Here is a 21,007-nt window from a genome sequence, read left to right on the forward strand (position 1 = left end):
AGTTTGAATGAATTGTATGAGTTGGGAGAGATGATGAACTAGAGTTTGGAAAAATTTAGGGTTTTTTTTACTATGATGCATAATTAGTGTTATTAATGCCAAATTATGATCAATTTATGTGCATAGATGATGAATTGATGTCGTTGATTGAGTTTATTTGGAGAATTGGGTGTGTTGCCTTGTGCTAGAAATTCTGGACTTTGAGTCTAGTAGGTTTGGGCAGCCATAAGTAGAGTTGTATAGCCTCAATTGGTGTAAGGCTAATTGGAGGTGAAACTAGGGACATAATGCCACATTTTTCATGAAGAAACCCTACCCATAAACCCAACAAAAAGTGACCTAAAATTGGCTTGAATCCAGGTGACCATAAGCTGGACCTGGAAAAATGACCATATGAATAGTGATTGTTCAAATGGGCATAACTCACTGTAGTAAGCTCGAAATGACCTAATTTTTGAACCCATGGAAAGCTTAGACATAGTAGAACATTTTTCATGTAGATCATGAACCCTAATTCTGACCTTAACCTAGTCAAATTGCTAACCAAATTTAGCTCAACAAAACTGCCAGAACCAAAACTGACTAGAAAATCCTGGACATTGACCAATCTGACCAGTTATGGTAAAATTGCCATAACTTGGGCTACAAAACTCCAAATGGAGTGATTCAAAAGGGGAATTAAAGTTAAGACATTGAGGAATAATTTTAATGAAGAAAAGTTGGACAAATTTCCACTGTAGATTAGCCTAATGTAATAGTGAACTTAGGTTACAAAATCTGAAATTTTTGAAATACTCTTAGAAGGATTTGAATTGTGATTGGCAATTAATGCCAACAACTTTATAAACCAAAATGTGGTATGAATATGAATTTGGGGCTTGTGTTCCCATTATATATGACATAACCAAAAATTTAGATAAATAATATTATGAATAGTAACCATAATAACACGATGTAAAGAACCAATGCCAAAAATGTTAATGTGCCAATGTATGCCTAGCTTTATGATTGGTTTGGATAGGTTGATATGCCAATAGGGTTCTGACTTGCAGTATTGCTTATGGCTCCATGCCATTCCGTGATTGATTGCTTTTATTGCCATTTTGTGATTTATGGCTTCTAGCCATTTCGTTATTCTTTGATACATGAGGCTTTATGCCCAATTGATATTATGGCTCTTTAGCCATTCTGTTGCACACCTGGCAGATACTATGTGACCGATGGTGTGACAGCCCGTGATACTTGATACCCAATGCTGGTTTACCTATTTATCCAGTCCAATCAATTTGCATAGGTTACTTGGGCATTAAAATAAGTCTTAACAATTTATAAATAAATAATGAATAGAAAAACCATTAAATTAAATATCTTATAAGTAGTTATAAAAAATACATCCTGTGTGGCATATTAGCATAATTTTCTTATTTTATTTATTTAGTTTATTTTTATATTATTATTGCACTACTAAGTATTATGCTTAGCGCGTCGCTTTTTGTCACGTGTTGGTACTGGAGACTAGGAGAGATAGCCTAGTAGATCTTAGACTGAGATTTTGAGAGTCCAGATCTGCATTTGAGTTCAGTGTCACCATCCTCTGCAATGCATTTTGGTAGGACCCGCTAGGCTTTATTATTGATTTTGTATTTTGTATCGAGACATTAATCTTATCATGTAAATTATAAATTCAAGTAATTATTTGTAAATTATATAAATTAATGAAATTTGAGTATTTCATTTACGAAATTGAGCATGAATGATATTATGGATTTGGATTGAGAATGGAGATCAAATGATGGTTTGAAAAATATGAGATGATGTTTGAGATTGTTAAAAATTTATATGTTTGAATTTATTATTGAGATTTTAAATAGGTGGAAAATCGTCAAATTGTTAATAAATTAGGGAAAACTCCATCGGTTTCTCTGATTGAATGAGTGAACTTAAATTAACAAAATTAAATTTAATTACTAGGTAATATACTAAGATAAGATAAGGTGCTCCTGCACAGAATGTAGCACACCTTGCTCTGTTACACTGTAAACGGATAAGGGGTGTTACATTTAGTGGTATCAGAGTACGATTTAGGCGTTTTTGGACCTAGATAGAGTGCATACCATGCATTGTATTTGTAAGAGTCGAGGTGACACTATTACAGATCTGTTTGTCTTTGGTTATTTTGGATAGGATATGGATCTGGCATCGCAGAGAGCCATTGAAGAAGAGGTACAGAGTCATGCTCCACCCATGACTGAAGCTAGAAACAGGGAAGCTCCTGCTCCACGAGTACCAGAAGGGCTTGTACAATCCTAACAGGCGTTATTTCAATAGATGACTGCATTTTTAAGATAGATGATGGGGCAATCCCAACAATCCCTCCACCACAGCCACCACCACTGAATTCCCATTTAGAGAAACTAAGAAAATATGGGGCTATAGACTTCAAGGGTAAGAAAGAAGATGACCCTACACGACAGTTGAACATTGGCTAGAAAGAACAAAAAGGGTCCTTCAACAGCTCCACTACACTCCAGAGCAGAATTTAGAGGGTGCTATGTCCCTACTTCAGGAGGATGCTTATCAATGGTGGGACACAGTATTAAGGGAGATACAACCAGTTCAAATAACCTGAAATTTCTTCCTTGCTGAGTTTAGGAAGAAATACATCAACAATGTGTATCTGGAGGAAAAAAGGAGAGAATTCATCAGTTTGAGACAGAGACAATTGTCAGTGGCAGAATATGAACAAGAATTTATAAGATTAAGCAGATATGGAAGAGAAATAGTCCCTACTAAGGCAGACCGATGTAGGAGATTTGAAGAGGGGCTGAATGATAACATTAAGCTGCTTATTACAGCCAAAGGATCACAGATTTTGCATAGTTGGTTGAGGCTACATTGAAGGTTGAGAGGGTTAGAAATGATGAAAAAAGCATAAGAGACATAAAGCAAAAGAGGGGTCAGGGTCAAGCTAGTTCCTCATCTACACCCAGTAAGAAGTTCAAAGGCCCCCAGGGTCAAGGTCATAGCTAGACACAGAGTCAGGGCCAGTCACAGAGGCCTAGATCTCAGTTTACACCTAAGAGAGGCCAGTCCACTCCATTAGTGGGCAGCTCTTTAGGGACGGGGTTTAGGGGACCAGCCTCAGTAATTTCTGCAGCGTGCCCACATTGTCATAAGTGGCATAGAGGTGACTGTTGGCAACTAACCAGAAGATGTTTCCAATGTGGGTCTACTGAGCATCAAGTGAGAGATTGCCCACGGAGAAATGTTATAGCTGCTCTAGTACAAGCAGATAGATCCCCCCTATAGCTCAGAGGGGTAGGAAGCATGGTAAGACAGAGGCAATTAGGAGTTCACAGAGGCTTGCATCAGAATCAGTTGAGAGGCCAAAGGCAAGGGTACTAGCCAAGGCATATGCTATGAGGGCACAAGAGGAACATGATGCCTCGGATGTCATCAGGGGTATGTTTTTACTTATGATATGCCTGTGTATGCATTGGTGGATCCAGGATCTACTCATTCTTACATTTGCATTAAGTTACCCGTGGAAAGGGGAATTCAAGTAGAGGAAAGTGACCAAGATATCCTAGTCAGTAACCTATTAGGCTACAGTGTAGCGATAAATAAAGTGCACAGAAGTTGCCCATTGAGGATTCAAGGGTATGAGTTCTCGGCAGACCTAATTGAATTACCCTTCCACGACTTTGATGTCATCCTTGGGATGGATTGGCTGTCACATCATCAGGCAATAGTTGATTATAAATTGAAGAGAATCACTTTGAAAACTCCTGAGAATGAAGAGATCACAGTTGTAGGTGAAAGGACAGATTTCCTGTCCAATGTTATTTTAGTTATGGCTGTAAGGAGACTAATCAGGAAGGGTTGTGAAGCCTATTTGGCGCATGTTGTTGATACCAGAAAGGCTAGGTTTAGTCTCTGTGATATTCCCACTGTATGTGACTAATGACTTCCCTAAGGAATTACCTGGTTTGCCATCAGAAAAGGAAGTAAAATTTGTTATTGAGGTAATGCCGGGTACAACACCAATCTCATTTGCTCCTTATAGGATGGCACCCACAGAATTGAAGAAGTTGAAAATTTAGTTACAGGAGTTACTGGATAATGGGGTTTATATGCCTCAGTGTGTCACCATGGGGAGCTCCGGTATTGTTTGTGAGGAAGAAGGATGGGAAACTGAGATTGTGCATAAATTACAGGCAGTTGAATAAAGTGACTGTGAAGAACAAGGACACATTGCCTAGAATTGATGATCTATTTGATCAATTGAAGGGAGCAGGTGTATTTTCTAAGATTGATCTCAGATCAGGGTAAAAGATGCAGATATGCCTAAGACTGTATTCAGGACCTAGTATGGGCACTATGAATTTTTTGTGATTCTGTTTGGGTTGACAAATGCACCAGCAGCTTTCATGGACCTTATAAACCATATCTTTCATCTATACTTAGATCAATTTGTAATGGTCTTTATTGATGACATTCTGGTGTATTCCAAGAACAGAAAGGAGCATGATGAGCATTTAAGGATTGTTTTACAGACTTTGAGGGAAAAAAAGCTGTCTGCTAAGCTGTCTAAGTGTGAATTCTTGTTAATGAGATTGCTTTTCTTAGACACACAGTATCAGTTGATGGGATTAGAGTAGATCCCAAGAAGATTGAAAATGTAATGGAATGGAAGCCTCCCAGGAATGCAATTAAAGTTAGAAGTTTATTGGGGCTAGCTAGGTATTACAGAAGGTTTGTGAAAGAGTTTTCTCTGATAGTTGCTCCACTGACCAAGTTGCTGTATAAGAATACAAAATTTGACTGGAATGACAAATGTCAAGCCAGTTTTGAGAAGTTGAAGGCTATGTTGACAGAGCCACCAGTGTTAACACAGCTAGTATCTGGAAGGACTTTATGGTCTATAGTAATGCTTCTCACAATGGGCTTGGGTGTGTTCTGATGCAAGAAGGGAAAGCGGTCGCCTATGCTTTTAGACAGCTAAGGCCACATGAAAAGAACTACCTTAGTTATGATCTGGAGTTAGCAGCCATTATCTTCACATTGAAGATATAGAGGCATTACTTGTATGGCGAAAAGTGCTACATATACACAGACCACAAAAGTCTAAAATACTTGCCAACCTAGAAGGAGCTCAACCTTAGACAGAGGCGATGGATTGAGTTCCTGAAGGATTATGACTGTGTGATAAATTATCATCCTGGGAAGGAAAATGTAGTTGCTGATGCTCTGAGTAGGAATTCTATTACAGATTTGAGATCTTTGAATGCCCACTTATCTTTAGCTCAGGATGGAGCTATTTTGGCTGAGTTGTAAGTGAAGCTAAATCTGTTACAGCGGATATAGGAGGGGTAAAAACAAGATGAGAGATTACTGACTGTTATTGGCAGAATCTTAGAGGGGAAGGAGACTGAGTATCAGATGAAAGAGGATGGGTATTTGTACTACAAGGGAAGAATCTGTGTACCAGATGATACAGAACTGAAGAAGAGCATACTGAAAGAGGCACACAGCAGTGTTTATGCTATGCATCTAGGGAGTACTAAAATGTACCATGACTTGATGCCTCTTTATTGGTGGCCTGGTATGAAGAAGGATATAGTTGACTATGTGACTAGATGCTTGACATGTCAGCAGGTCAAGGCAGAGCACCAAGTTCCATCATGTTTGTTACAACCTATAAACATACCTAAATGAAAATGGGATCGGGTCAGTGTGGATTTTGTTAGTGGTCTACCTCTCACTCAGAAGAAACATGATGCAGTTTGGGTGATAGTAGATAGATTGACCAAATCAGCACATTTTCTGCCAGTTAAAATTGAATATTTACTAGAGAAGCTAGCAGAGTTGTATATCAGTGAGATTGTTAGACTACATGAAATCCCAATTTCCATTATATCTGATAGAGACCCGAGGTTCACATCCAGATTTTGGAAGAAGTTGTAGGAAGCCTTGGGTGCATAACTCCATTATAGCATGGCTTTTCATCCTCAAACGGATGGACAGTAGGAATGGGTGATTCAGGTAAACCTTAAAACTCATTAAATTATTATAAATGTTAAACTGAAATAGTAGTAATAACATGAAGGATGTGATAGGTGCTTGAGGATATGCTAAGGAGTTGTGTCATAGAGTTTGAGAGAAGTTAGGACAGATACCTCTCACTGGCAGAATTTGCTTACAACAATGGCTACAAAGCTAGTATTCAGATGGCTCTTTATGAAGCCTTATATGGGAGGAAGTGCAGAACACTGCTGTGTTGGATAGAGCTTGGTGAGGACAAGATTATGGGACTAGACCTAGTGAAATAAACTGAGGAAAAGGTGAAACTGATCAAAGCCAATCTGAAAGCTACCTTAGACAGAGAGAAGTCCTATGCTGACCTAAAGAGAAAAGACATAGAATATGAAATTGGCGACAAGGTATTTCTCAAAGTATCACCATGGAAGAAAGTGTTGAGGTTTGGAAGAAAGGGTAAGTTAAGCCCTAGGTTTATTGGCCGATATAAAGTCATTGAAAGTGTGGGACCATTAGCCTACAGGCTAGCTTTACTGATACACTTGTATTATATAGATGTTTTTAAGTACATTTATATAATATTTCATAGCATTTAGAAAAACAATCTCATGCATAGTTATTGATTTCATTAACTTTTGTAAATTCCAGTGCCAGGCTCTAAATTCCATGTTTATGCAGTATTTTAGGTGTTTTGGTGAAGTCCCAGAGTATAAGAGTGCGAAAGGAAGCTTGGAGAGGTCAAAAGAGTGAGAATTACTGCTGATACAAAGTACACGGGCCGTGTAAGAACAGTCATGGACTTGTGTAAGATTCTGCCAGAAAAAATTCAAAAGAGCTGAAGAAGAAGCAAAGTACGCGGGTCGTGTACCTCGATCCGTATAATATCCCTGGACCCGTGTAAGTCTCTACCGGGCCAGGCTTGAAGAACTTCCAGAAGAACAAAAGTACACGGGCCATGTACTTAGGCCCGTGTAACCTCCTGCAACCCGTGTAACCTTCTGTGTCAATGTAAGAAAGACCTGTTTAGCTCCAACAAGTTACATGGCCTTGGGCCATGTGGTAATACACGAGCCGTGTATCTATCGACAATAAATTTTCCTGATTTCACTCTAGTTGTAGTTTTTGACAGGGAACAAGGCTCTTAACACCTCAGGGACTCTAAAAAAACCTAACCCTAAGACATTCATTAAAAGAGGAGTAGCAAAAACAAAAGGGGAGGACGGAAAAAAAGAAAACACACAGCAAAAGACAGAGAGAAAAAAAATAGAGAAGAGGTAGAAACAGCAGAAGGAGATCCAAGGTCTGAGGAGATAGAGATCCAGACACAGCAGTTCATTACTTTCTCATAGCCATCTAGAAGAGCAGGACATCAGTATCATAGAGGAGCCTTCAGTCAAAGTTCCAAAAGATCAAATCTGCAGATCCTTTTTAGTTCCCTTGTTCTATTTCTCCTAAAGGATTTCTTTTTACTATCTTTACCTTTTTATCATGATGTTTGCTGAACTCACCATGAGTGAGTAGTTTTCATATTCTGGAATTAGGAGAGTAACCTTGTAATCATTATTATGGATAAACATTAAGTTTAGTTTATTGGATTTGAGAATTGTTTCTTGATTTAATTTCTTGTAAACTTAATGCATGCTATGTGTTGGTACCCACTTAGTATTGATTATAGATATTAATTGAATGACTGAAAATTGAAGATTAATATTAGAAAATTAAGATTTTGAACCTAGGAATTCTGACCTAGACATAGGCTGATTACCTTTGTGGAATGTCAAAATTGGTCAAAGACCTTAAAGGGTTTTAATTAATTTGATTGCTATGAAAGTCGGGTTTAAGTTAATTAAAATACACCGTATATGCCTTGAGAGAGGACTTAGGATACCTTAGGATTAATTTCCATCAAGAAAAATGATTCTCAATCCAGTAAATAAATAAGATAACATCTATAGTAAGATTCAAGTATGAAATCTTAATTCCGAAATTGTTTCAAAATAGATTATTTCATTTTAAGTTTATCACTGTAGTGTTTAAAATAAACAACTTTCATTCCCTCATTATTCGATAGCCTATATAGTCAAAATCATTGTGTAGTTTGGTAGTTACTAATTAAATTTCTCATGGGACGATACTCTACTCACTACTCTATTACTTGTTCACGATCCGCGCACTTGCGGGGTTACAAAAACTAGCAAACAAGTTTTTGGCGCCATTGTCGGGGAATTTAATTTTAGTAATATTGAGCGATAAGTAATTTAGCTGATTTAGGCATTTTCATTTATTGTTTAATTTTGTTTAAATTGTTTCATTCTCTTATTCTTTCTCAGGTTATCAGTTTGGTATATGACCAGAACAAGGCCAGAGGAAGAAATCGTTGATTTGGATCCAGAGATAGACAGAACCCTAAGAACTATCAGGAGAGAGAGGAAGTGTGAAGGACAAGATCAAAAAGATCCAGAAATTTAAAATATGGCCGACAATAACAACAACAGGCCGAGACTCTTGAAGGACTACGGAGCTCCTTCTATACAAGAATTCCAACCTGGTGTTACAAGACCCACAGTGGAAGCCAACAATTTTGAATTAAAACTAGTATGGCTCCAGATGATCCAATAAACTCAGTTTGGAGGATCACCAACAAAAGATCCGCACTATCACCTCCAGTGCTTTCTTGCCCTTTATGACACATTCAAGATGAATGGAGTTTCTGATGAAGCCATAAAACTCATAGCATTTCCATTCTCCCTTCAAGACAGGGCAAGGAAGTGGTTACTCTCTCAACCGGCTGGAACGTTCACCGCTTGGGAGGACCTCTCTCAAACTTTTCTAGCAAAATATTTCCAGCCTTCAAAGACTGCGAGGTTGAGAATTAAGCTCAATACTTTTAGGCAAAGGGAAGGTGAATCACTCTATGATGCATGGGAGAGATATAAGGACCTATAGAGAGAATGCCCACACCATGGCATAGAAGATTGGCTCCTAGTCCAAAACTTCTATAATGGGCTACTGCCCTCTTCAAGGAGCACTGTAGATTCAGCGGCAGAAGATGACCTAATGGAGAAAGCAGTGAATCAAGCACTTGAACTTCTGAAGAGGGTTGCATATCACAACTATGCGTGGTCAAATGAAAGGTGAAATGCAAGGAGAATAGTAGGGATCCCAGAAGTGGAAGCCCTAAGCATGATAAATGCTCAATTTGACCAACTCACAAGGAAGCTTGATAAAATGCAAGCCAATGCTGTAGGGATAAACAATCAACATGAGGATAGCTATGGAGGAGGATACATGGGTTCAGAATATAACAACTTCAATGAACCTCCCACAGAACAGATAAACTATGTCAATAATGGAGGAAACTTCAATTAGAGGCAGCTTAACAATCCATATTCAAACACTTGCAACCTTGGATGGAGGAACCACCCAAATTTCTCATGGTCCATTTAGCAGAATCAGCCAATAAACAAACAACAAGGGTACAAACCCCAGCACCCCCTAGATTTCAGAATAAGTGATAAAACCCTATACAATCACCACCCCCTTAGAGCCAACAGCCTAAATCAAGGTCGACTATGGAATCCATGATGGAAAGCTTCCTAGCAGCCTAGCAATAGCAGAATAAAATGATCAAACAGCTGACTTCCAGAATGGACCAACTTGCTACACACAACAAGATGCTTGAGAATAAAATTGCTCAGCAGGCAAGTTCTTTAAGCAAGGCTACTGGTAAACTACCTAGTCAATCAGAAATGAACCCAAGAGAGCACTATAAGGTAGTTACATTGAGGAGTGGAAGGATTTTAGAACAGTCAGAGGAAGAACCAATTGAGAAAACCTCTGATAAATTTGAAAACTAGGCGAAGGAGAAAAATGAAGAAGCTAAGGAGAAGTAAGAGGAGGAAGCAAGGAAGAAAAAAAAGCTACCAGAACCATATCAGCGTCCTCTATCCTTCCCTTAGAGATTCCAAAAAGCCAGATTGGATAAGCAGTTTGGGAAGCTTCTAGAAGTCTTGCAGAAACTTTATATAAACATTCCTTTTACAGAAGCACTTTCTCAAATGCCATCCTATGCCAAGTTCCTCAAAGACATTTTATCAAAGAAGAGAAGGCTGGAGGACCATGAGACTGTCTCTCTTACAGAGGAATGCTGTGCCATATTATAGAACAAGCTACCACCAAAGCTCAAGGATCCAGAAAGCTTCTCCATACCTTGCCTTATCGATAACATGAATATTGACAAAGCCCTCTGTGATCTAGGTGCAAGTGTGAGTCTAATGCCTTTGTCAATATGTAAGAAGCTTGATGGGGGGGGGGGGGGGGAACTTAAGCACACAACAATTTCATTAGAACTGGCTGATTGATCTGTGAAATACTATATGGGTGTCGACACCATATTTTGGCCGATCCCCCGAAATTAATAAACTTTGAAGCCGATCCCCAACACAATCCCTTTTGCCAACCAACCACGCTTCCGATCTCCCCTCAAAAAGAATTTAATTAATACCAAGTCTCTAGGTCATTTAAAGCCTCACCGATCCCTCAATCCAATTCTCGAGTCCCCTGATCATTTAATCATATTTTCGATCTTTCTTATCAAATAAGATTGAACCAACATAAGGCCTTCGTACCACCAGTCTTATTGCTGATCTCTCATTTAAAAATTTGAGAATGATAAAGGTTTCGACTCGGTTTAAAGATTTTCTCGATCTTAAGTGTTCAAGTCAAATTTCCAATTTTAATCAAGTCCCGTTTAGCGTTGGTTCCCAGCCGATCTCATGCTTATAATGTTTTCCGACCTCTTACACTTAGATTAATAATCACTTTTAGTTGTTGTTCTAATATGTTCAGACAATCAGGCGCTCATGCAACTTAGATAATTTCCGATCTCATTCAGTCATTACATCAAAAAGGGAGAATACATCATTTGGGCGATCTCTAGAGATTGGATTACATTAAAGGTCAAATTACATCATTTGGGCGATCTCTAGAGATCGGATTACATTAAAAGTCTGATTACATCATAAGGACGATCTTTAGAGATCGGTGGAACATCCTATCTAAAAGGCCTATGTCAAGCCTAGTCTCGTGGCTGAGTCAAAAGATGTGTTTGACCAGGAGACCGGCTGGGGGGACTATGACTCTCATGAGAATGAGAGAGGTCGTCATCAAAGTTACCGCTCGAAACCGAGCTGCTGTCGGAACACCCAGTGTGAAGAGGAGCCAGGTGAACGCCAAAGAGCAGTCACCGGTGTTGAGGGGAATATTAGCAGTCTTCTTGCCCGAAACCAGTTCGCCGATTATATCGGGTGAACGATTCGAGATCGGCATGATCGAGGTCCTAGATCCAGATCGGTTAATTAGTCCAGTTTTCTCACTGTCATCAGATAAGGTCATCATAATTTTTCGATCACCAGGATCATAAATTTTCAGGCAAGGAACAAAGAGGACAACCGGAAAAAGATTAAAGGTGGTCATTTTGTCCGGGATTGTTGTCGGAGCAGCTAGAACAAGGAAAATGAAGAGAATAAGGGAGAAAGTCAAGTGAGGTAGAACTTTCCGATTGAAGGTATATATATAGGAAAATTTGAGCATTTATTGCAAGCAGAAAACGAAGCAGACGCCTAGAGAATTGAGGGAAATAAATGCTTTGACTGGACCGAACCCAACGAAAAGGAAGACTGGTGTAGTAAAGATCGGTAGAAGGGAGACCGGCATGAAAGATCGGAAGAGAGCGTGTCAGGAGAAAGGAACCCGGTATGAGAGATTGGGAAAGGATCACATTGAAAAGACCGGAAAGGAGGGGAGATCGGAAGACAAGGAGAATAAGACAGCTCCTGCCGATTATCGTCATAATCAGAGCTGAGGTAGTTAAAGCGTTGCAGGTGAAATCTCAACCGCACGCTCCAAAATCGCCTGTATCATTGACATGTGCCAGAGTACGTCAGGACAGCGCTGTACACCCTAATCTCCATCGTTGATCTTACTTGTAAGGACGAGCTCGAAGCCCTCGGATCGAAGAAGAAAACGACAAGATCAACGCCTTTCACTCCTAGCCCTTGGATCGCTCTTGACAAGAAATTTTGGGCCGTCAGATTAGAAGAGAGAAAAGGACAAATACTCCGGAAGGGATCCCAGTCGTCCGTTTTGATTCTCTTTAATTCCTGAGCCCTTAGATCATGTCCTTCAAAATCTTAACCCTCCATCTCCCCCAAAACAGATCCTGACCCTTCATGGGGAGCACCCAGTTCCTATAAATACCTGCTTGAAAAACTGTTTAAGGAGGACGAAAAAGAGGGCAGTGACTATAGTGGAAGAACTCTGAAACTTAATTCAGTTCGTCACTCTACTTTTTTTTTTAGCGTTCATAAGAAAAACTTTTTAAAACCAGTTTTCTAAAGTGTTTTCTTGCAAAAGGGATTCTTGAATACTGAAACTCTCTATTTTCAGTTCATTCATTATCCTGTGGTGCTCTCATTTTCAGCTCTTTGTTTTATTTAGTTCTACTCCCATTGTCCAGGCTCAACCTCATTTAAACTCGGGTATTATTTCGACCCGATTGCATTTTAGCGAAGCATCCTTCGTTTCAAGGCGGACCTTAACCTTCCGGTTATCAGACCTGCAGTTCTATTAAGCTTTGTGATTCAATACTTAGTTTAATAGATTTGACTCCCTACATGTGAGTTCTTGTATTACCATTTTATTAAGTGCTCATTTACATTCTTTTGCATTTCCTTTGTTCTTTTATGTACATAGTTTTTTTTTTTTTTAAAAGTTTATATTACGCTAAAGAATACCAAAAGGTTACTCTCGGGTTTACTCCTTTGTTGATCAGTCCATTCTTTTTATTAATCTTTGTTATTTCTAAATGCAAGTTTTCTAGTCTCGAGTAATGTATAAGGGGTCGGGTAAAATGTAGGTAATCGTATCTTAAGGGTCTCTTTAAAAATAATAAAAGGTCTAAACAATGAGTCGGGAAAATAGTAAGGCCGAATCACTAGAATAATGCAAAAGATAATTGAGTAAAACAACACAAGGCAGAGTAAAACCGAACTTTAAGATAGATAAATGGGATAGATTGGGTATCAAAAGGTACTGGTAAGGCGATCACATAGGAAGGTCGAAAAATTCTGTTTGGTATCTTCTGACTGGATACAAGGTACCAATGAATTACAAGAAGCCTTATTCCGAGCCCCTACATCTTTAAATGCCAAAACCCTTAGTTCTAGGATTTCGTGACGTGTAGCTGTAATCAAGTTTCAAGAGATCGGAAAAGTCCTTATCCGATCCCTATTAAAATAAAGGAGATCGGAGGAGAGTTCTTATCCGATTCCCACTTAAAATTTTAATAAATACTTAAAAGGAGATCGGAGGAGAGTTCTTATCCGATTTCCACTTAATATTTTTTAATAAATACTTAAAAGGAGATCGGAGGAGAGTTCTTATCCGGTTTCCACTTAAAAATTTTTAATAAATACTTAAAAGTAGATCGGAGGAGAGTTCTTATCCGGTTTCCACTTAAAATTTTTAATAAATACTTAAAAAGAGATCGGAGGAGAGTTCTTATCCGGTTTCCACTTAAAAATTTTAATAAATACTTAAAAGGAGATCGGAGGAGAGTTCTTATCCGGTTTCCACTTAGAATTTTTAATAAATACTTAAAAGGAGATCGGAGGAGAGTTCTTATCCGGTTTCCACTTAAAAATTTTAATAAATACTTAAAAGGAGATCGGAGGAGAGTTCTTATCCGGTTTCCCCTTAAAATTTTTTAATAAATATTTAAAAAGGAGATCAGAGGAGAGTTCTTATCCGATTCTCAAGCTTAAAAATTTTAATAAATATTTAAAGGATATCGGAGGAGAGTTCTTATCCGATTCCCAAATTAAATTTCAACAAATACGTAAGATGATTCCCCCTGAAATAAAATTAATACGAAATCGCAACTCACTAAGGTCGTCTCATTTACTTATGTATCTGGGTAATTCGGATTAGTGAAAAATCAAACATTCCTTTCGGTTAAAAGGATTAACATTTCTATTCAAACCCTCCTAACTATGAAGAACGTGAAGTTAAATCTGCTTACCCTCGTTGAGGGATGAAGTGGGGTGCCTACCACCTTCCCCACCCGTTCATGGACCCCGAACCTAGAATCTCTATTTTTGAAGTGGTTTTATTCTAACTTATTTTCACAAATGGTTTTCTTTAATTTCCCTCAAAATTAAAGTGGCGACTCCTCACTTTTCCCACTTCGGTGAGTGTTCGTCCAGGTGACCGCAAAATACCTTGCGACAGCTTGTCGACTCCACTGGGGAGCCATAAAACTTAACCCCGGTCTAGAGGTCCAAAGGTAAATTTAATTTTGCGATCAAATCATAGTTAGGTGGGTTCACTCCGCAAAATGCTGTACGTTAATTATTGTTATTCCTACTAACCATTTTGCTTGTTTTACTTTCTATAGCGCTCTTCATTTAAAAGAAAAAAAGGGAAAAATAAAAATCCCCCTGAATTGGGGAGAGGTAAAGGTGTCCCTTCACACACTGAACACTCACATGATGTCCTCACACACTTCAGCCCTATACCCGGGCTTTCTTACCCTTTTAGGAAAGTAGGAGGGAGTCATGTAGCGGTACCCGTGGGTTTTACCCCGTTAGTATCCGTGAAGGCTTCTGCTCAAATTGAAACTCGTTCTATTCACTGTGATACCCGTGGAATTTTCCCGACAGTATCATGGGGGATAGAATGAGGCTCTACTGTTTACAGTGGGGGCAATTTGGGAACCTGTGGCTTTTAGAAAATTAGACCTTGAGCTAAACTATCACGATAGCTAGAAGCCATAGCAAGCTACTTTGTAAGATAGAACTGCCCGATTAGGTAGCACCCAGCCGGTATTAGGACTTTCCTTTACTTTAGGACAAAAGGGGCATACTTACTCTTACCCTATTCTGTTTATTTTATTTTGTTCTTATTTTTAAGGGTAATCTTGAATCATACTGTTAAGAAAACCTACACATTTTCCTACTTTGATAAATGCGCAGGTGTCCCTCTGCCAATAGTATAATTCAAGATTACCTGAATTTATCCTGCTAACAAGTTTTTTCTGCAGGCGTCACCGAAATAAGGTCTGTAAAAGGATAAGCATCATTTTTAACATGGCATCCTCGAGTCAGTCGGCAGAAGAAGTTCTTAGACCAGAACAGAATGCTAAACCATTGTTGAACCAATGAGGCGGTTCGGGCCATGGTTTAGTAAAATTGTGAATGAATAGTATGACTCCCGTAGGAACCCCCTCACTAGGGTTATGCAAAAAATTGGATGCGCCATATGGACAGGTATCATAGATGCGCGTCATTCACAGTCAGACTATCGAATGATGGCATGACAAAATTGATGCGATTATCCTTCTGCAGATTTCATTTTGGCTCCCAAATGCCACTGTATCCTTTGTCCGAACCAGGACCTTTAGTTTTTTTTACGAAATTCAAAACTCATTAAAAGCTTTTTTATTTATTTCCTACAGAAAATCAAACATTGCTTCAAACAAGGCAAGTTTGACCAGGCACACGGTTCAACCCAAGCGAGTGTACTTAACAAGATCCCGAACAAAGAAGATAATGGAAAATCAGGAACAAGTACAAAACCTACAAGGACAGGTTTCCGAATTGAAGGATCAGGTCTCAGAACTTATGAGACTAATGAGGGAGATGTCCCAAAATAAACCCACTTCAGAACCTAACCTACCATTACCTCCCCCACCACCTACAACAAATGATCCGCATCAAGCTTCAACTTCCTTCACCTTTCAGTCACCTATTTCGGATCCGACAATCACTGTCAATCTGGCTACTATAAATAATGACCTACCTTTCTCCCATTACCCGGCTATCTCAAATGCCGACCCACACCCTTCAATACTGATCCCTCCGGTTCACTCCACCCCTCATTTCCCAGCTGGGGGAGTATCTTTTGTAGTAGGAGGAGAAAATAAGGCCAGGGAAAACGAGAAGCTGTCTGCTCTAGAGGAAAGATTGAGAGCAATAGAGGGACTGAACATGTATGGTTCAGTCGATGTGGCGTCACTGAGATTGGTGCCAGATGTGGTGGTGCCACCTAAATTCAAAGTCCCGGATTTCGACAAGTACACCGGGAACTCAGATCCCCGCATTCACCTGGCAACCTACATTGCCAAAATGTCTGCCTTGATGGAAGATGACAGACTTCTCGTCCACTTCTTTCACGAGAGCCTCTCTGGAGCAGCCCTGAGATGGTGCATACAGTTGGATAGGAGCAAACTGCGCTCCTGGAAGGATTTAGCTGATGCATTCTTGAAACAGTACAAATTTAATTGTGATGTGGCCCCCACGAGGAGAGATCTCCAAAACTTGGTGCAGAGGGACAAGGAAAGCTTCAAAGAGTATGCCTAAAGATGGAGGGAGAAGGCTGCAGAAGTATATCCTCCAGTGATCGATAATGAATTATGCTCCCTATTCATCGAAACACTGAAGGCTCCTTACTTCAACCTGATGATTGGAAATACCTCCAATAGCTTCTCTGACATCATCCAAGCCGGTGAAAGGATAGAAGCTAATTTAAGGATGGGACGGTTGCAGGAGTTGACTGAGAATCCTGCGAAGAAAACCACCAGTTTTGGCAAAAAGAAGGAGGGTGATGTGCATTCCATCACCCGGTAAAATAATTACTCCCCACTTCCTCAAAATAACTACCGGCCATATCCTCCCCCTCATGGCCAAACAGTTGCAAACATTCCACCTCCTTTCCCAAATTACCCACACCCACGCCCACAATACCCACCATCTATAAATTACCGACCTAGACCTCCTCCTCCACCTACCCAACCCAGGCCACTTCAAAATAACCCCAGACCACCAAGAAATCCTGATCCACCCTTTCCCCTCCCACTCAGTGAAATATACCGATACCTCGTCGGTATAAACCAAATTGTACCAGTTCCCCTAGACCCAATTCAGCCACCATACCCCAGGTGGTATGATGCCACTGCCCATTGTGAATATCATGGAGGGGCACAAGGGCATTCAACTGATAACTGTAGGGCACTCAGAGGGAGAGTGCACGCTTTAATCCAGAATGGGTGGTTGAAGATTGAGGGAAATGGTTCCCTCCCCAATGTTACCTCAAACCCATTGCCCACTCATGGTACAGGCAATGGCGTGAATATGATAGAACCTGGGGCTGAAAGCAAAGGGTATCCTCTAGAACCATCTATTGATGTCATCCACTTGGATTCCTTGTATGAGGCTCTGGTCTCGCCAATAGCTGAGGGGCAAGAGTTGGACAACTGGATGGCAGAGGACATCCCTGTACTTAATCTCGAGTAAAGTACCTTTGGTTATCTACACTTGATCATTTTGTCCATGATGGCAAGTGTAACATTGTAAATGGACCCTTTTCTTATGTCATAAATTTTTAATGAATTAATAGCGCATTTATTTGCAATTATTTTTGCTCTCCATTTGAATTCCATCCTTATAATATATTCTATTTTCGTTCATTCAGGACCATTCATCAATTAACACCTAATAATCCAATAGACTCAGAAATTCCTCTGGTTAATTTTGAAATCCCCATAACTGCCATTACTTCAAGTGATTCTGAGGTGGAGCTCACAGAAGAAAGGGATGAAAGGGATGAACCTTCCCTAGTGCCTTGTGGAGACAAAACGCGTACCATAAACTTAGGCACGGAAGAAGTGAAAAGGGAACTTAAGGTAGTGGAAAGTGAAGAATTGGGAGATATGATCAGTTTGCTCAGGGAATTCCTAGATGTATTTTCATGGAGCTATGATGATATGGTTGGTTTGGACCCCCAGATAGTGACGCATAAAATTCCCCTAATTCCGGGGACAGTCCTAGTAAAGCAAAAGCTAAGAAGAATGAATCCTGACACACTGCTCAAAGTTAGGGATGAGGTCAAGAAACAATATGATGCTGGATTCCTGGAAGTAGTCAAATATCCCTAATGGATAGCTAACGTTGTCCCAGTAATGAAGAAAGACGGGAGAGTTAGGGTATGTGTTGACTACAGGGATCTTAATAAAGCAAGCTTGAAAGATGATTTCCCTCTCCCTCACATTGATGTGTTATTAGACAACGCAGCAGGATTAGGCCGGTGTTCGTGCATCAATGGGGCATCAGGGTACAATCAAATCCCAATGGATGAGGGAGACAAGGAGAAAACTGCCTTTATCACTCAATGGGGGGTATTTTGCTATCGGGTCATGCCTTTCGGATTAAAAAATGCTGGAGCCACCTACCAACACGCCATGGTCACATTATTCCATGATATGATGCATAAAGAAGTGGAGGTGTACGTGGATGATATGATCATCAAAACCCGGGGAGCGGAGAGCCATGTACAGGTGATGAGGAAAGTATTCGAGAGACTCAGGAAATATCAGCTGAAACTGAACCCTGCCAAGTTCATATTCGGAGCTAGATCTGGGAAATTGTTGGGATTCATAATAAGCGAGAAGGGAATAGAAGTTGATCCGGACAAAGTCCGAGCCATTCAAGAGATGCCATCCCCAAAAATAGAAAGAGAGGTACGCAGTTCCTTGGGGAAGTTGAACTACATATCAAGGTTTATCTCCATTCTCACCGCTAAGGCTGAGCCTATCTTCACACTACTCCGAAAGAATAACACCACTTAATGGGATTCAGTTTGTCAAGAGGCTTTCGAGAAAATCAAGTATTACCTGTCAAACTCACCAGTATTGGTTCCACCAGTGGCTGGAAGACCTCTGATTCTGTATATGGCAGTCCAACAAAACTCAATGGGATGTGTTTTGGGGCAACATGATGATACCGGCCGGAAGGAAAGAGTAATTTATTACCTGAGCAAAAAGTTCAATGATTGTGAGTCAAGGTATTCTTTCCTAGAGAAAACTTGCTGCGCACTAGCTTGGACAGCGAATCGCCTCAAGCACTACATGTTGAATCACAAGACATGGCTCATTTCCAGAATGGATCCCATCAAGTATGTATTCGAAAGCCCATTCGTGCCGGGAAGGATAGCCAAATGGCAGGTCATACTCTCCCAATATGACTTGTCTATATGACCTGGAAAGCGGTGAAGGGTAGCGTGATCGCTGATTTCTTAGCAGAAAACCCATACAGGATTATGAAGCTCTGGACTTTGAGTTCCCTGATGAGCATATTAATGAAGTAGACTGTGGAGAAAAAGAGCCAGCTGATGTTTGGGAAATGTATTTCGACGGAGCTGTCAATTTGTCTGGTAATGGAATCGGAGCTGTATTGGTATCCCCGGATGGGAAACACTTTCCGATAGCTATCAAGTTGAGATTTGACTGCACCAACAACATCGCAGAATATGAAGCTTGCGTAATGGGTCTACAAACTGCTATCGAAATGAAAGTCAGAAAGTTGGAGGTGTATGGAGACTCGGCCCTGATTATTTATCAAGTCAAGGGAGAATGGCAAACTAAAGATCCGAAGCTAATCCCCTATCAGAAGTACTTATTGGAGCTGACTAAGAAATTCGAGGAAATCTCTTTCACTCACCTCAGTCGAGACAAGAATCAATTTGCAGACGCCTTAGCCACCCTGGCTATTATGACTCAGATGGAAGAAGGACAGACGACCCAGGTGCTAAAGATTAAAGCAAGAAGTGAGCCGGCTTACTGCTTCATGATCGAAGAAGAACTTGATGGTAAACCTTGGTACCATGACATCTTGCTCTACATCAGAACCAGAGAATTCCCCTCTGGGGCAAGCAAAAACGAAAAGAGGATGATTCGGAGATTAGCATTGGGATACTTCCCCAGTGGAGAAATCCTATACAAAAGGAGCTCCAACGGTGAATTGTTGAGATGTGTGGATGCAAAAGAGGCGAAGAAAATCCTTTTTGAGACTCATGAAGGGAACTGTGCCACCCATGCTAATGGGCATATGATGGCTAAGCAAAATCATGCGACGGGGATATTTTTGGACTACCATGGAAAAAAACTACATCGAGTATTTCCGAAGGTGCCATAAGTGTCAAATCTACGCGGATCCGATAAATGTTCCGCCTCACCAACTGTTCAATCTCATTTCACCATGGCCTTTTGCAATGTGGGGCATCGATGTGATTGGTCCCATCAACCCTAAGGCATCCAATGGGCATAGATTTATCCTGGTGGCTATCGATTATTTTTTTAAATGGGTCGAAGCGACATCATATGCTCACATTACGTAGAACACATTTCTCAAATTCCTCAGAAATAATATTATCTGCCGACACGGTCTCCCCAATGAAATTGTCACTGACAACGCTAAGAACTTGAATGGCCCAAAGATCCAGAAGTTATGTGACCAATACAAGATTCGACATCTCAATTCCTCCCCATACCGGCTCCAAATGAATGGAGCAGTGAAAGCTGCAAACAAAAATCTTAAGAGGATAATTCGAAAAATGACGGTCACATATAGGGATTGGCATGATATGCTTCCCTACGCTCTTCACGCATACCGGACTTCTGTAAGGACCTCAACTGGTGCAACTCCTTATTCGTTGGTTTATGGGATGGAGGCTGTATTACCCATTGAGGTAGAAATTCCTTCTCTAAGAATTCTAAAAGAATCGGGGATTGATGAGTCAGAATGGATCCAGTCAAGGTTGGACCAATTAAATTTGCTAGATGAGAAGAGGCTAACGGCGGCATGTCACGGACAACTGTACCAAAGAAGAATGGCCAGGGCATTTGACAAAAATGTTCACCCTCGCGAATTTCAACCCGGGGACCTAGTTCTGAAGAAAGTTCTCCCGAATCAAAATGATCCCCGGGGCAAATGGTCACCAACCTACGAGGGACCCTACGTGGTTAAAAAGGCATTTTCTGGGGGGGCCTTGATCTTGACCCACATGGACGGCGAAGAATTTCCAAGACCTTTGAATGCTGACACCGTCAAGAGATACTATGCCTAAAAAAAAAAAA

The 21,007-nt window shown here is 40.3% G+C and overlaps 1 non-coding gene across 1 annotated transcript; it reads right to left on the bottom strand.

Annotated features, from left to right (window-relative positions):
• Window positions 1–8,901: 8,901 nt before the first annotated feature.
• On the bottom strand, window positions 8,902–9,008 carry LOC131182564 (small nucleolar RNA R71). Its single transcript, XR_009150828.1, has one exon. It is a non-coding gene; the product is annotated as a small nucleolar RNA R71 (small nucleolar RNA).
• Window positions 9,009–21,007: the final 11,999 nt, after the last annotated feature.

This window comes from Hevea brasiliensis, chromosome 8 (assembly GCF_030052815.1).
Source record: "Hevea brasiliensis isolate MT/VB/25A 57/8 chromosome 8, ASM3005281v1, whole genome shotgun sequence".
Classification (NCBI taxonomy): domain Eukaryota; kingdom Viridiplantae; phylum Streptophyta; class Magnoliopsida; order Malpighiales; family Euphorbiaceae; genus Hevea; species Hevea brasiliensis.